This window comes from Canis lupus, chromosome 22 (genome assembly GCF_011100685.1).
Source record: "Canis lupus familiaris isolate Mischka breed German Shepherd chromosome 22, alternate assembly UU_Cfam_GSD_1.0, whole genome shotgun sequence".
Taxonomy (NCBI): Eukaryota; Metazoa; Chordata; class Mammalia; order Carnivora; family Canidae; genus Canis; species Canis lupus.
This window is the reverse complement of record NC_049243.1, coordinates 18,450,801-18,468,731: the sequence shown is the minus strand read 5'-3', so window position 1 is coordinate 18,468,731 and position 17,931 is coordinate 18,450,801. Positions and strand designations below refer to the sequence as shown.

The following is a 17,931-nucleotide window of genomic DNA, read 5'->3' as shown; positions in this document are numbered from 1 at the left end:
CTTATTTTGCTGAGACTGTATGCCAGTCAATATTATAGACACTGTCAATATGTTGTTAAAAAACACAAAAAGACCCTTGTCCCAGTGGGAGTAAATGGATGTTAAGGTAAAATAAGGACATTAGAAGGTAGGTATACCACAAGGTGTTAAGTACTAGGGGAAAAATAAAACAGGAGAAGATAATAAAGAGACTATAGAGAGGGTTTCAGTTTCTAAAAGAGCTGTCATGGAAAGCCTCACTGAAAAGGTGACATTTAACCAAAGACATGAAAAAGATGGTAAAACCAAAGATGAAAAAGTGAAATAATATATGCAATCAGAAAATTGTATAGGATATACAACATAAGAATATAGATTATGATAGCTAACATTTATCATTTATGTGCCCCATTCTAATCATTTCACATAATACTATTTAGTCATATAACAACTTCACAAGGTAGGCAACCATTTCCATGTTCTACAGATAAAGAAACCAAAGCAAAGAAAGTGGAAATAATTTGTTCAAAGTCACAGAGGTGATGAATGTCTTCCATTACATGCATTCTTGCTCCTGATCCCAAGATTTTAGCTATACTTGTCATTCTCTGAGATACAATATGATTTACATTCCGTTTTTCTACTCCCATGAAGGCCAAAAACAAACAAAAGAGCAAATTTAATCCCTGCCCACTGATTCTGGCTTTGTCCTACTTAATGTCCATTCAAAACCTCTACACCTCTACAATCCACTGGAGCATATTTATCACCATATCAGATATCTAGTCTTCAGTAATATCACATATGGGAATAAGCCAAGCAGTGTAAGTTGAACTTTGGAACTTCTAGTCTGGTTCCTTTTATAGTCTCATGCCAGCATCAGGGGATATATCCTCCTGCTCATTCTATCATAAACATCCTCTGATCAAGGAATATAAGGGAATGGAGAAGAAATGTGTGGGAAATATCAGAAAGGGAGACAGAACGTAAAGACTGCTAACTCTGGGAAACGAACTAGGGGTGGTGGAAGGGGAGGAGGGCGGGGGGTGGGAGTGAATGGGTGACGGGCACTGGGTGTTATTCTGTATGTTAGTAAATTGAACACCAATAAAAAATAAATTAAAAAAAAAAAGAACTCCCTTAGGAAGACAGTTTTAGAAAAGAATACACACATAAACACAGACACACACACACACACATGCACCCCTATACATATAATCCCTACCCTACTCCAAAACTCAATGTTCATAAAAAAATGCAATATATATCTACAAGAAAAAGAATTTCCTATAGGAAAGATCACACAAGAAATGTCTTGTAATGCTTTCTACTCCTATGTCTTCTGATGCAAAAATAAACAAGTACATATCTGGAAGTTAAAGGGAATTCTGGATGCTTCTCATGCCCATACAGAGACCTTCTGAAGGTTGGTTGGGAAAGCCAAGGTCACAGCTGTACCTGGCAAAGAGCAAAGATGTCAAAGAGGTCTGAAAGGTTTCAGACAAATGGTCATTGAAAATTATTAGGGGAGAGGAAATGCCAAAAAACATGATCAGCCTAAAACATGATGAAAGAGTTCAATGAAAATACAACAGTGAATAATTAATAGTAACCCCCAAATAAGAGATAAAGAATAAAACTGAACAGATTACTTACCACCATAATTAAAAATTATTTAAAATCCCCCTTGTAAAAAAACAAAATCGAAGTGTCTGATAATGGTTTCAAACAAAACTTGGCAGTTTACCAAGGATATCTCAAATACAAAATGATGAAGAAATGTAGAAGATAAAAGAAAAGGAATGAAGTATTATGAAAATAAATAAATAGTAGGCAAGAGTAGAAATAATCAAACAAGGAAAGTGAATTTCAAAGCCAAAAGCACTAAAGAAGACAAACAGGAATCTCATATCTAATGATATTTTGAATCACTGGACTACAGAACTTATATACATATACTTATACACATATACATATGTGTGGAGGGAAAGAGGGGGGGAGAGATATAAAGAGGGAGAGACTTAATTTTCCTAAAGAGTTCCTTTAATGGTGTATTTGTGGTAGTTCTGTGTTGTCTTCAACAAAGAAGATAACAAATCTTGCTGTTAAACAAATTCTACTACTTGTCCATAAAAACTAATACAGCTTCAATGCTTCTTTAAAGCAGAAACTAAAAACTAAAATTATCCATCAAAATTGTTCACAGACTCAACAAAAAATTAAGAAGTACTGAAGACTTATAATGAAAAATATTACTTACCTACTTCCTCACACTCCCAATCCACCCTTACCCTAATCCTGCTTTTCAGATGCTCTTTTAACTATTTTCTAGCAGTTTTATATTTTAAATATGTGTAGAGTATCATTTAATATTTATTTTAGACACTATCATTGACTTTCTACTGTGAGGGATGAATATGTGGTTTCCCTTAATCCCCTCCCTCACCCATCAGGCCTCTTCTGTACTTTCTCAATATTATTCTGGTCATATTTTAGTTAAAATTACCTTTATAAGATTATGCTTTTGAGAATATTACTGTGTTATAATTTAATTATCTTCTTCCTTTTTAAAATTAATTTTAATATACTTTTCTGTTGCCCTTTGTTTTCTTTGTATTATCTTTCTATTGTCTTGTCTCATTTGAACATTTAGAAATGTTGAAACTTCACATTTAGTACTTTATTAAGTCTGATCCTTGCAACCTCCTTCCTGAAATAGGCTCCCACTTTCTGACTTCAATCAAAACCATTTGCTCTGTATTATTGCTGTAAATATCCTGTACTGGAATCACCTTTGACTACAGCCACAGATTGCAGGCACTCAGCATCTCTGCATTCTTGGAAGTATATATACCAAAAGTTTAGAACTTTTGGAGTAAATGTGTGAAAGGTCCTGAGTTTCTGAAAAATATTTTTATACTATCCTACTCAATTGGTAACTTGGTGAATTATACATTTGTAAGTTGAAGAAAAAACTATCTCATAGAAACATGAAATCATTGCTCCCCTGTCTTCTGGTATTTAATGTAGCTCTTGAGAACTTGGCTGCCATTTTATCAGCAGACAACCTTCTTTGTCTTGCTTCATTCTGTTTACCTCTCAGCAGCTTTTAGTTTTTAGCATTCTTCAAATTTACTAATATCACATGAAAATGCCCCTTGGTATATACGCTTGTGAATTTATTTAATGTTTTGGTCCCTAATCTAAAGAGATATATCATTTTTTTTTCTTATACATTTCCACTATTGTTTTGCAGGTGTTTTTTCACTCTATTTTTTCTAAGTATGGAAAATTGTATACATCGGATGTTCAAACTCCTGAAAATCTTCTCTATCTCTCTTTTTTTTTTTTTTGTTATCATGCTTTTTACTTCTTTTTCTTCTATTTTCTGGGGGATATTTTAATTTATTTTTCTAGAGTTTCCATTAACTGTGCATAAGTATCTATTGTTATATTTTTCCAGGAATATTTTCCCCATATTTTTCCTCCTATCTAATCTTTTTTAGAGGCACTGATTCTTAGAAACTCTTTAAACATACTCAAAGGGATGCTTGATTAAATTTTCTTTTGTCTCCTCCAGAGCTATCTCAAGCTATCTCAGAGCTTCTTCATCATTTTGCATTGTAAACATTCCTCAAGCATCTGGTAGCTATAATTTAACCACATATAAGAATGAAATATTACAAAAAAGCAATTAGCAATTTAGGAATTTAGTGGGTCTTATCAACTGGCAAACTTTGCTTTAGGTTAATTAACTCTAAATACCAAAGCTTTGAATCATTTTCTCTAGGACCACTGAAATTATCCAATCAACTTACCAGCTATCTAGGGGTATAGAAATCTTTTAATTAATTAATTAATTAATTAATTAATTAATTAACTTATTTATTTATTTTGTATATTTTTTTTTATTGGAGTTCGAATTGCCAACATATAGCATAACACCCAGGATATCTGACTCTTTATACTCTGGATACAAGGACTGGGACAAGTTTTCAATACTGAAAACGTCAATTGCCTCCCAGCTGTTGTCTTATCCTTACCCTTTGAAATGGCATTTGTCAACCTATATCTCTCAGAGGTTCTGTGGTAAAACCTACTTCTTTACTGTCCATATCCTTTTGATGTACAATCTTTGAGCAGCTTTCCCTTCCACTATTTTTAAAAACCTATTTGAGGGAGAGAGAACATGAGCAGAGGGAGAGGGAGAGAGAAAAGTAGATCCTCTGCTGAGCAGGGAGGCCAATGTGGCACTCCATCCCAGGACTCCGAGATTATGACCCAAGCTGAAGGCAGACACTTAATAGACTGAGCCACCCAGATACCCTTTTCTTTCTTCTATTTAACATTACATCTATATGACACCATTTAACTGCATGCTTCACAAGCCATTTTTATTTTAATTTCTAAAAATCTTATGTATGTTTATCCACTCCATACTTTAAGATAAGGGATAAATATTTATAGGGAATTCTTCACCTTTATTCAGAATGCTTTTAATATTTTAAATACCCCAGGATCCAATTCTCAGGCAAGATTTGAAGTCAGACTTCATAGCCTAGGATGCAAGAAGGTTGTGATGACTCTGTCCATGAAAAAGCATAATAAGTCAAATATCTTCTAGAGCAAATCCCAATGACTGTGTCTTTTAATACAGGCTACAGACATATCTGAAACACTAAAAACTTAAGCAAAGACTAAAGGGATTCAAGTTAGGAGTCATGGAACTATCTGGAGAAAGAACATTCAGAAAAGGAAAATATTATTCAAGACTAGTGAATAGTAACTGCAAGACCTACCTTGACATAGGACTGTGTCTGTCATGTTAAAGGAGCAGTAATTAAGATCGCATGGCTATGAGTGTGAAAAAGATCATGTAAGATTTCATAGTCTATTGAGATTTAGATTGTTAATCTGAGAGATGGAAGTGTACTAAAGAGGTTTGAGCAAATGAATAATGAGATTTACTCATATTTAGAAAGGATCAGTCTGCTTGATGTATTGATATGCTGGGAATAGAGTTTAGCAAGGCAAGGACAAAAAAAGGACAGTTAGACAATTCTGTACCTTTAAAAGAGATACATCCCTTGTATTTATTTAACTTAATTACAAAATGCATTATTATGTTTTTATTGTTAAAAATTTATAAAATATAAAGGAATTTGCTATCATGATTGGACTATTTCCATCAATTTGATTATCATCTCAGATCCAGGAAACCACAAGAGCTTTGAGAATTTAATGAGGTTCATACAGCTTCCTCAAACATTACCAATGCTAATAGGATAATGGAGTTTGATTAAATTCCATCTCTTTGGAGCCAGGGCTATTGCACATCATTTTACTTATTTATACTTATAAACAAAAGGCTTGTAGAAATTTCCCATATGGATACTAAAGGAACTATATACTTAGTGCCTATTAATAGTATAGGTACCTGTCCAGCTATATAATATTACATTAATTTTGAATAAAAGTTACAATCATTCTTAATTAGAGGAATGGGAATATATTATAGATGAGTCTGAACAAAATAATAAAGTCACTACTAGAAATAACTGCAAAAATGGAGATTAAGTTAGCTGATTTAGAACAGTAAATGCAGGTGATTATTCAGTCATGTTTGGAATGGCTGAAATGTTAGTTAAGAATTATATTTGGTAAGAACAACCACTGAAATAAGTTGAGAGTTAAGATCATAATATAAAGCATGAGGGAGGTAGGGGCTGTGCTACAGGGTCTCCAGGAAATTTTTGTAAGTAACAAGTACGGAATCTGTACTTTCTGGATCACTGACACATAGTTTATTCTCTTTCTCAGAAACTATTGCCATATGTCTTGTTAAAGTCTTAAATTCAACTGAAGAGAGGAAGCTGGCAACAGACTAGGAGGACCCTAGGTTGGTCTTGGCCCATAAACACAACTAGATATCTATCAAATCATCCTAAATACCCCAGAAATCAATCTGAAAACTGAGAGAACAAACTCCACAACCAAAGGGAGAGAAGAGATCACATTAAAGAAGGCAGGGGGTGGGAAGATATAGTTTAGGAAAAAAACAGACCACACGTGCTGTGTAGGAAAGGGAGCTGTGGTCATGGAGAAGGGCAAAAAATAAAGGAGCAAACAGGGGAATGCAAAAGAAGAACATCTCCCCAAAGCAATTGGCTTGGAAAATGAGAGGAGCTGAATTTAGAAAATTCTTTCAACCAGCTTAGAGCCTGGAAATTTAAAAGTCAGTGGGCTTGGCTGGGATAGAGCCAGGAGGGTAATGAGCTACTCTAGAGAAAAAGCAGGCAAACAATCCAGAGACAGATGGAGTGGAAACAGCAATCTACAGAAAGCCTAGGGCACAGAAGAGGGGGATTATTTGCTCTTCTAGAAGTACCTCCCTGAGAGGTTACTCTTCTAGAAGTACCTCCCTGAGAGATAGCTTTGATGACTCTCCAGGAACAAAGTGGCTGGCTGGTGCTATTCCCTTTCCCAACTCCTCAGTATAAACACAGAACCACTTGAAGGAAGCAACTCAGCATGAACACTGGCTGCTAATTTGTTTACACCAACTACCATCCTCATGTATTTTGGCAGTATTCTCCTCCGTCATACTTGCCACAGTATGACTGTGGCATGGCAGGCCCCCTCCACAGAAGATTAGCACAAACCCCTGCCCACACCTCATCTTCCAACCAGAGAGATCTGCAGAGGCTCAGTTCCAGTGGAGGTGGTGACAGGTCTCATCTCATAACCAGACCAGAGTACACTAGTTAAAATTTGCTACATTCATGCCAGAGACCAAACCCTGGTGACAACAAGCAAAGAAAGCCTCTGCAGATAACTGGCCTAAAGGACAGAGTCAAAACACAACAGCAAAGTACAAGCAGCATACAGCAGGGACATTCCCTGAAGTGTCAGGCCCTGTGCACTGCATGACCTCTTCTTTATAAGACTATTACTTTCAGGAGCAGGATACATAACTGACTTTTCTAACACAGAACAGAAGGCGTAGACTTAGACAAAATGTCAAGACAGAGGAATATATCCCAAATGAAAGGCCATGGCGAGGCATCTAAGTATAACAGATATAAGTAACATGCCTAATGGAGAATTTAAAGCAATAATCATAATGATACTTATTGGGCTTGAGAAAAAATAGAAGACATCACTGAGATCTTTGCCACAGTGATAAAAGAATAAAAAAATCAGAGATAAAGAATGAAATAAATGAGATTGGCAACAGGCTTGATGCAATGGCTGGAAGAAATAGAAGAATGAATTAGTGACCTAGAGAATAAAGTAATGGAAAATAATGAAGCTGAACAAAAGAGAGACAAAAGAATCACACAACATGACATTGGACATATGGAATTCAGTAACTCTGTCAAACATAATACATTTGTATTACAGGCATTCCAGAAGAAAGAGAGAAAAGGGGGCAGAAAAATTTATGTGCATAAATAATAGCTGAAAACATCTCTAACCTGGGGAAGGAAACAAACCCAGGAGGCAGAGAGAATACCCACCAAATCAACAAAAGTACGCCAACACCAACATATAAAATTAAATTTGCAAAATATAGTAACAAAGAAAAAAAAAAACTTAAAAACAGCAGGAAAAAAGGAGTCCTTAACTTAAAAGGGAAGACTCACAAAGCTAGCTGGAGATTTCTCAACAGAAACTTGGCAAGCCAGAAGGAAGCAGCATGATATACTCAAAGTGCAGAATGGAAAAATCTGTAGCCAAGAATACTTTATCCAGCAAAGATATCATTCAGAAAAGAAGATAAAGAGTTTCCTAGAGAAATAAAAACTAAATGATCTGTGACCACTAAACCAGCCTGCCAGAAATAAAGGGGAATCTACAAGTGCAAAGGAGAGACCAAAAGTGACAAAGACAAGAAAGAACCAGAGAAAATTCCTGTAAGCAATGAGAAAAGAAGTAATAAAATGGCTATATATATATATATATATATATATATATATATAGCAGTAATTACTTTGTAAATGGCTTAAGTGCTCCAATCAAAAGACATAGGTGGCAGAATGGATAAAAAATAAGACAGATATATATGCTACCTACAAGACACATTTTAGACCTAAAGATATCTGTAGATTGAAAGTGAGGGTATGGAGAAATATTTATCATGCAAATGGGTGTCAAAAGAAAGCCAGAGTAGCAATACTTACATTGGACAAACTAGACCTTAAAACAAAAACTGTAACAAGAGATGAAGAAGGGCACTATACTATAATAAAGAAGACAATCCAAAATGATCTAACAATTTTAAATATGCATGGGATCTCACAAATATATAAAACAATTAAAAACAAACATAAAGGAAATAATTGATAGTAATATACTAATGGGGTATTTAATATGCCACTTTCATCAATGAACAGGTAAACAGAAAATAAACAAGGAAACAATGGCACTGAATGACAAACTGGACCATTTGGACTTAACAGATATATTCAGAACATTCCATCATAAAACAGCAGAACACACAGTCTTTTGAAGTGCACATGGCACATATTCCAGAATAGATCACATATTACGTCACAAATAAGCCTTCAACACATATTAAAAGATTGAAATCATACCATGCACCTTTTCTGACCACAATGCTATGAAACTAGAAATCAACCACAAGGAAAAAAATTAGAAAGACCACAAATAAAGGAAGGTTAAACAACATGCTACTAAACAATGAATGGGTCACAGCCAGGAAATCAAAGAAAATTTTTTTAAAAAACATGAAAACAAATGAAAATGAAAATACGACACTCCAAAACATTCAGGAGCCAGTAAAAGCAGTCCACAGAGGGAAGTATACAGCAACACAGGTCTACCTTAAGAAGTAAAATAAACAAATAAACAACCTAACCTTACATATAAAGGAGCTAGAAAAAATAATAAAGCCTAAAGCCAACAGAAGGAAGGAAATAATAAAGATTATAACAGAAATGAATGATACAGAAATTTTTAAAAAAGGTGGGGGGGGCACCTGGATGGCTCAGTTGTTGAGCGTCTGCCTTTGGTTCAGGTCGTGATCCCAGGATCCTGGGATAGAGTCCTGCATCAGGCCCCTTGCAGGGAGCCTGTTTCTTCCTCTGCCTACATCTCTGCCTCTCTCTCTCTGTATTTCTCATGAATAAATAAATAAAATATTTAAAAGTAAAAAGAAACTAAAAAAATAGAACAGATTGATAGCCAGGAGCTGGTTCTTTGAAAAAATTAATAAAATCGATAAATACCTAGCCAGATTTATCAAAAGAAAAAAGACCCAAATATATAAAATAACAAATGAGAGAGGAAAAATCCCAAACAACACATAGAAATACAAACTATAAAGAGAATATAATGAAAAACTACACGCCAAAAAATTGAATCACCAGTAAGAAATGAATAAATTCCTAGAAATGCATACTATCGAAACTGAAAAGGAAGAAATAGAAAACGTGAGCAGACTTATAGCCCAGTAATGAAATTGAGTTAGTATTCAGAAACCTTCCAGCAAACAAAAGTGCAGGGTCAAATGGCTTCCCATGGGAATTCCACCACACATGTAAAAAAAGAGTTAATATATAATTATCTCAAACTATTCTATTAAATACAAATGAAAAGAAAACTCCCAAATTCATTCTATGACACCAGCATTACCTTGATTTTAAAACCAGATAGATTCCACTAAAAAGCAAAAAACTACTGGCCAATATCCCTGATGAACATAAATGCAAAAATGTCCAATAAAAATTAGCAAACCAAATCCAACAATACATTTAAAATATCATTCACTACAACCAAGTACAATTTATTCCTAGGTTCCAAAGGTGGTTCAATATCAGGCACAAGACAGGGGTGTCCACCCTCACCACTGCTAATTTAAAATAGTATTGGAAGCAAGCCAATACTTACTGTTGCCACAGTAAGCAGGCAACAAAAACAAAAGAAAAGGCATTCAAACTTGCAAAGAAGTAAAACTTTCACTATTTGCAGGTGTGATATGACACTCTATAGAAAACCTAAAAGACTCTACCAAAAAATTGATACAACCTACACACAAATTCTTTAAAATCCCAAATACAAAATCAACATACAGAAATCTGTTGCATTTCTTTTTTTTTTTAATCTGTTGCATTTCTATACACCAATAATGAAGCTGCAGAAAGAAAAATTAAGGTATCCCATTTACAATTATAACAAAAATAATAAGATACCTGAGAATAAAACTAACCAAAGGAATGAAAGACCTGTACTCTGAAAACTGTAAAACACTGATGAAAGTAATTGAAGATGACACAAAGAAATGGAAAGACATCCCATGCTCATGGATCAGGAGAACACATATTGTTAAAATGTCTATGCTGCCCAAAGTAATCTACAGATTTAATGCAATCCCTATAAAAATACCAAAAGCAGTTTTCACAGAGCTAGAACAAACAATCCTTAAATTTGTATGGAACCACAAAAGACCCCAAATAGACAAAGAAACCTTGGGAAAGCAAAGCAAAGCTGGAGGCATCAAAATTCAGGACTTCAAGTTATATCACAAATCTGTTATGATCAAGACAATATGGTACAAGCACAAAAACAGAGACATGGATCAAAGGAACAGAATAGAAAACCCAAAATTAGACCTGTAACAAAGAAACAAAACATGAACATAGAGGGGAAAAAAAGAAATAAAAGGGGCAAACCAGAAAACAGACTCTTAACTATACAAAAAAACTGAAGATTGGGATCCCTGGGTGGCGCAGCGGTTTGGCGCCTGCCTTTGGCCCAGGGCGCGATCCTGGAGACCCGGGATCGAATCCCACATCGGGCTCCCGGTGCATGGAGCCTGCTTCTCCCTCTGCCTGTGTCTCTGCGCCTCTCTCTCTCTCTCTCTGTGACTATCATAAATAAATAAAAATTAAAAAAAAAAAAATTAAAAAAAAGAAAAAAAAAAAAAAAAACTGAAGATTACTGGAGGGGTGGCGGGTGGGGGATGAGTTAAAGGGCTGATGGGTTAAGAGGGGCAATTATTGTGATGAGCACTGGATGTTGTATGTAAGAGATGTATCATTAAATTCTATACCTGAAACCAATATTACATTATATGTTAACTTATCAAAATTTAAATAAAAACTTGGGGAAAAAAAAAGAGGGACACAAACCAAGACACAGACTCTAAAGTATAGAGAACAAACTAATAGTTACCAGAGAGGACATGGTTGGGGGGGATGGGTGAAACTGGTGATGGGGATTAAGGAATATACTTGCTGGGATGAGCACCAGATGTTGTACAGACGTTTTGAATCACTATATTGTACACCTAAAACTAGTATTACTCTATATGTTTAACTAACTAGAATCTTTATCTGGTTTTGGTATCAAATTTTTTTTAAGTTTTAAATTTATCTAAAAACAAACAAACAGGGGAACCTGGATGGATCAATTAAGTATCTGCCTTTGGCTCAGGTCATGATCCCAGGATTCTGGGATGGAGTCCCACATCAGGCTCTCTGTTCAATGGGGAGTCTTCTTGTCCCTCTTCCTCTGCAACTCCCCCTGCCTGTGCACCCTCTCTATCTCTGTCAGGTAAATGAATAAAAACTAAAAAAGAAAAAAAAAAGAAAAAAAAAGGAATGTAGGGATAGATGCTAGCACCTGGAATGAAAAACAACATGAACTGACAAGAAAAAAAAAAAAAAATAGGGCTTAGAAGTCAAAGGCAGTCTAATGGAGGAAATCAGCTCTTGTGATTTATAGAAATTATAGTAGAGCTGAACTTAAATGGACTATTTTGAACATATAGGGTTTCTATAAATAGAAATTCTGTTTGAGGCAGCTAACATGGAGAACAAACCTAGTTCTCAACTTTTCTGCAAAGGCTTTATAATATTATGTGAGGTAGCTTTTCTGTATCAAAGATCTATCTCCTGACCAGGATAAATTTCAGAATTTTTGAGGAGGATTATGCATAAGCATTCATAATTAAATTTCCCTGAAAACACAAAAGAACAACAAAATGAATGTCTCTGAACATATGGGAAAAAAGAGAAGAAAGCAGGTAAAATAGTGTTAACAAATACTTAGACTGTTCACATTTATGTATCATTAAATTATATATGGACACACAAAGGTATATACAATAAAAATGGATGAGAAATATACAATAAGGGTATAATAAAACACAAAGGTATACAATAAAAATAGATGAGAAAATAAAGAAAAAGAAGAGAATGAGCAAATATTTCTGACTTCCTGTATAAGGCTTCACACGCAAATAACACAAGCTGACCCTGGAAAATTTCAAGACAAGAATATACTTATTAGTAAAATATGTAACCTACAGGAGCTTTGGTAGAGAATTAGATTGGGAGCCATACCATCTACAGTCACAACAAATTCACTTGACCGAACTGGCTCAGTTAGGCACTGCTGGACCCTCTCGGCATCATACCCAGTGACTTTCTGGCTGATACCATGAACAAAGGGCTTAGTACACTGCAGCTTGCATCACTAATACTACTGATTCTGGCCACTGAATGCTGTTGTCAAAACTACTCTATTTCCTTTGGAAACTAGATTTAAGAATCATCTTTTTTTTTTTTTTTTTTCCTTCAAAATGAAAGAAAACATATATTGGAAAATCTTTTGATCCTGGCAACTGAAGAAAATTTCTAAGTTTATATACTTAACATTTTGAGAAAATACACAATCTTTCATTCTGGAAGAGAAAGTCTTGGGATGCCCGGGTGGCTCAGCAGTTTAGCGCCTGCCTTCAGCCCAGAGTGTGATCCTGGAGCTCCAGGATCGAGTCTGACATCAGACTTCTTGCATGGAGTCTGCTTCTCCCTCTGCCTATGTCTCTGCCTCTCTCTCTCTCTCTCTCTACGTCTCTCATGAATGAAAAAATAAAATCTTTTTTTTTTTAAAGGAAACTAGGGACAGATGAAAAACAGAATGAAAGTATTTAGCAACATTTGGTATAATAAGGAATGTTCTTAAAATGTAATAGAATTAAAACATATAATGAGGTAAGAAAGTGTATAATTCACACTACTAAAAACTTAATTAAGTGGAGGGACACTTGGGGGGCTCAGTTAAGTGACCAACTCTTGATTTCAGCTCAGGTCACTACATCTCAGAGTCATGGGATGGGGCCTACATTGGGCTCCTTGCTACAGGGGGAGCCTGCTTGAGGATTTTCTCTCCCCCTCTTCTGCTCCTTCTCCACTCTGGTACACACACTCTTTCTTTCTTTCTCTAAAATAAAGAAATCTTGTAAAAAATTAATTAAGTGGAAACTACCATGAGAACCCTTCCTGGTATGCAAAGAGAAATGACAACAAGATGAAAACAGTGAGAAGTGAGATAACAGATCTTAAGACAGGGAAGAGAAAAGTTTCAAAGAAGAAGGAAAAAAAATATTTGAAAAACTGTCATAAAATCTATAATGGCCAAAGCATTACTGAGTTGAAAAATATACCAGTATATACATTAAAATTCTGATCCTGTTTTTTGAAGAAACAAATAATCATCCAGAAAAAACCTTCAATTTTTTAAAATTACAAGGATGACAAAAATTTGTACAGAAAAAGAGATTTTCTTTTTCAAACTGGATAATTACTTCTCAGCATCACAAAATTTAAGAAGAAAATGAAGCAATCACGGCAAAATTTAGGACCAAATTTTTTGACTTACAGTTCTGTATTCAGCCAAGCTCTCATTTATATGTGATGAACACAAATGATACTCTTATACATGCAGGGGCTCACAAATATGTCACCAACAGATAAATCTTTAGAAATTGCATGCAGAAGAGCCCCAATAAGTAAAGAAATTAATAAATATTTATAACTTGAGAAGGGATATCTGTGTAATAAAATTTTTGGCATGTCTTCCTTCATTCAGCTAAAGGCTAAAATCAGGAATCTAAACGTACAATATGAAAGTGAATTACTGAAATGGAGACCAAACTTGGCTTTGCTTTACTTCCATATTTGCTTTTGTTGCCTCCCCTTCACTGCCATGAAGCATTGTTTTTTTATCTTTGTCTATATTCCAGTTGTGAATGTATTATTCAATTGCTAAAAACTTAGCACTACTGTTTAAATACATCTGTAATAAATAATTTGGATCATTTATACACTGGATAAGGTTAGTAGATTCATTTATCTTAATTGGTTCATGGAATAGGTTTTATTTTATTCCAAAAGGATCCTTTTTATTATAAAGGAGTAATGAAATTTCCCATCTTTTGATTTCATATTAGACAACCTGAATCATTTTCTAAAAATAATTCCTTTTATCAATAACCTAGAAGGAACTGTGAAGGTTTTGGGATAACTAAAAATCAATTCATATAAATTGATTTCAAAACAGTAGTATTTTTATGCAGCAGAAAGAATCACCAAAAATAAAAGACAAAAACCTAAGTTTTAATAATAATTATATTTGGGTGATAGTTAAATTCAAAGTTTTACATTTCATTATTTTTCAATGAATCTGGCTTATCATAAATCAGATAAAATGAAATTAACACTAAGACATATAAAATCCTGGGACGCCTGGGTGGGTGGCTTACTGGTTGGGCATCTGCCTTTAGCTCAGAGTGTGATTCCGGGGTCTGGGGATTGAGTCCCACATCGGGCTCCCTGTGAGGAGCCTGCTTCTCCCTCTGTCTGTGTTTCTGCCTCTCTAGGTGTGTCTCTCATGAAGCAATAAATAAAATCTTTAAAAAAAGACATGTACAATCTTATATGAACTATAACTATAATCATTTCATATGAAACTATTATTATAGTGGATAATTGGTGGAGAGTAAACATAATGAAAAATACGAATTACTTTTAGTATTATAACAAAGTATCTGAAAGACATGAGAATGCCCATGTAATTGATGTCCTAAATTAAAGCAATTTAATTATGATAAATTTAGTTTCTCAAGACTCTGTGCTTTTCTCAGACTTTCAGTCTTTCATCCTGCTTATCCTAAATGCTTACTAAATATGCCCATTTGTAGCTGGTTAACTCAAATGAGACCAACCGGTAGGTATTATTTTCAGTTCGACCTATGTTACTTAGAGTAGTTATTCAGCACTAAAAAGTTAAATATTTCTAGTTGCATTCATGGTTTTTCTATCTCCCTCTCCCCAACAATTTCTCTGATCCTAATACTAATATTCACTCTATTTACAAACTGAAAGATTATTTTAAATGTTGGTGACTGGGCTCACTGACCTCTTCTTACCATTTGTAAAGAGTTTGCTTTCTCATCTGTAAAGTGGAGAAAATAATTTTTATCTTACCAGTTACATATGGTCACTAGAAAGATAAAATTAATTTCATATGTAAAAGAAATACACAATCTAAGGATTACACAAATACTAGCTACTCTTTTCCCTTTCTTTTTCCTATCACTTGGACTAAAACTTTTTAACTAGTACATGGGAAAACATAACTGTGCTGTAAGCTCAACTATCATGAAACCATAAGCAGGAAGGTGGCTTGGCCAGGAGTTCACAAAAGGGAAGAGAATCAATAACTGACAGATATAGAAAACTGGGAAATTTGTTCTCTCTGATTCTTTATTTCACGCACCCATATCCACACACGCATCCCCCACACATTTCTTCTCTTTCTTATCACTAAATATCTACTTTGTTCCTCCTTTCCTCATAAATCTCAAGCCATGAGGTCACCAAATAACTGTCACATCTCCCAGTTTATGTCACTAGGAGAGGCTATATGACTTCTTCTTAGCCACAATTACAAAAATATGAAAAATGTTCTCTCATTAATATGGGTTAGATAGCACACTATCCTATCATATCCTATCATTAATGGTCAGGAAGAGATTTTTCATACTGGTACAAACATTTCTTTTACTTTGTGCTTCCTTTGTGGACAGATTTTTTGGAAAAAATTTTAAGGATTTAAGTAATTAGATAATTAATTAATTAATTAATTAATTTACTTGAGAGAGAATGAGCCAGGGCAGAGCAGACAGAGAGGGACAAGCAGACTCTGTGCTCAGCACAGAGCCCAATGCTGGGCTCCATTCCAGGACCCTGAGATCATGACCTGAGCTGAAATCAAAAGCTTGACACTCAACTAACTTAGCCACCCAGGCGCCTCCTCTGTAGTCAGACTTACCAAATTCTACAAAGACATTGCAATCTGGGCACATATCCTAATAAATTTCAACTTCAAGCTTGGAGAAATGTTCCAAACACTTAAAGCATTACTGGAGATCACTAGAAACTATAAAACATGATGAGTTCACTCATTTCACTTTTCTTCCTTTTATATCTCTTAAGACTAATGAAAATATTTAAAGACTAATCCCAGTGACCAAAATTCTCATGATTTGATTAAGCAATCAGTAATAAATACTCTTAAAATATATTCCAGATTGTCACACTTATTACATATTAATAAAAGATGATATGAAAGAGATTTTATTAACCTATTTTATTCAATACTTTAATTCGCCTTAAAATCAACAATGGTACAACAGATTCTTTTTGAGATAATCAGAACAGGGATGCATTTTTTTTTTTTTAGCAAAGAAATTTCAAGCACTAAATTTTAAGCCTCTTTTCTATTATTGCAACCACACTTGAAATAGATATCACAAAATTTAAATGATATTCATGTAGATTTTACATGTAAACAATAAAAATATTTTAATATGCTTGAAAGTGTTTCTTCAAAAGTCAATAGTTACTAAATAAGTACATTATCTTGTTGGCAAAAATAAAATATCCAAGTAGTACTTCCATGGTTTCTAAGAAAAATAAAAACCATCTAATAATCTTGAGAAACTGACAGAGATGGAGTTTGCTGCTATCCCTGGAACTCCTAATCAGGTGTGAGTGGATTTTCAATTGTATAAAGAATAGTATTAGAGGGTACAAAAAGAGAATTAAGAAGTAAATATAGCATATTATGTTTTCATAACCCCCCTTCGAAGAGCATAGCCACTTCAAAAGATTCTATCATCAAATTGCCTACTCTTACGAGCAAATAATTAAATTCTTCTAGTTGAAATAACCATATTTAGAAACAGTCTGTGTGTGTGTCTCACTCTTCCCCTCCTTCCCTCTCTCCCTTCCTCATCCTGAGAAAGAAAAAGAAAAAAAAAAAAGAAGAAATACTTCACAAGAATTATAGTCCTTAAAGAAAATTACAAGGGCATCTGGGTGGCTTACCTGGTTAAGCATCAGACTCTTGATTTCAGCTCAGATCATGAACACAGAGTCCTCAGATAAAGCCCTACGTTGGCTTCCACACTGGGTGTGGAGCCTGCTTAAGATTCTCTCTCGCTCCAAAAATAAATAAATAAACAAACAAACAAACAAATAAATAAGTAAAGAAAGCAAGCAATTATAATCCAATCACAGTAGAGAAGTATAAATTTGCTTGTTTCAAAACCTTCCCTTGTATGTGTGAACTACATAACAGTGAATTTGACTCTATTTGGAAATTAGAGAAGCAGTCTTTCATAAAACATCTAAGAGATCCTAAACTGTCATTTCATAGGTTTAGGGGAAAAAAGTCTACTTGCATACTATCCCTACTCCTTCATAAATACATCTTCCCACAGTGAAACTCTATGCAAACTGACACATCTCTGCTCTTGCAGACCTCAAAAAGAATAGCACCCCTACAGTCTCATTTCATTCTACTTCTCATTAGTTTTATAGAATGTGAACTAATTATTTAACAGTTGAGACTTCAAATTCTCAAGAGTAAGGTCAATATACATCCAAACCAGAGGTCTGGCACTCTATGTTTGAACAAAGGGAAGAAGAAAAGCAGACCTACAGGCTGGCAATCCTACATTTATTGTATAATAATGTATAATGTATAAATTATGTAAGATTGTTGACTGTGTTATATACAATGTAACTCACACATTTCCAGAGAATTATGTTTAAAATTCATGACCAATTGAAATCAGTT

The 17,931-nt window shown here is 34.5% G+C and overlaps 1 long non-coding RNA gene across 1 annotated transcript in view; it reads right to left on the bottom strand.

Annotated features, from left to right (window-relative positions):
* The window catches only part of LOC119877404, a 49,219-nt gene extending 31,743 nt beyond the window's left edge, over positions 1-17,476 (bottom strand). The window contains exon 1 of the long non-coding RNA XR_005376343.1: positions 17,178-17,476. This is a non-coding gene — a long non-coding RNA (uncharacterized LOC119877404). The remainder of the gene's footprint in view (positions 1-17,177) is intronic.
* Positions 17,477-17,931: the final 455 nt, after the last annotated feature.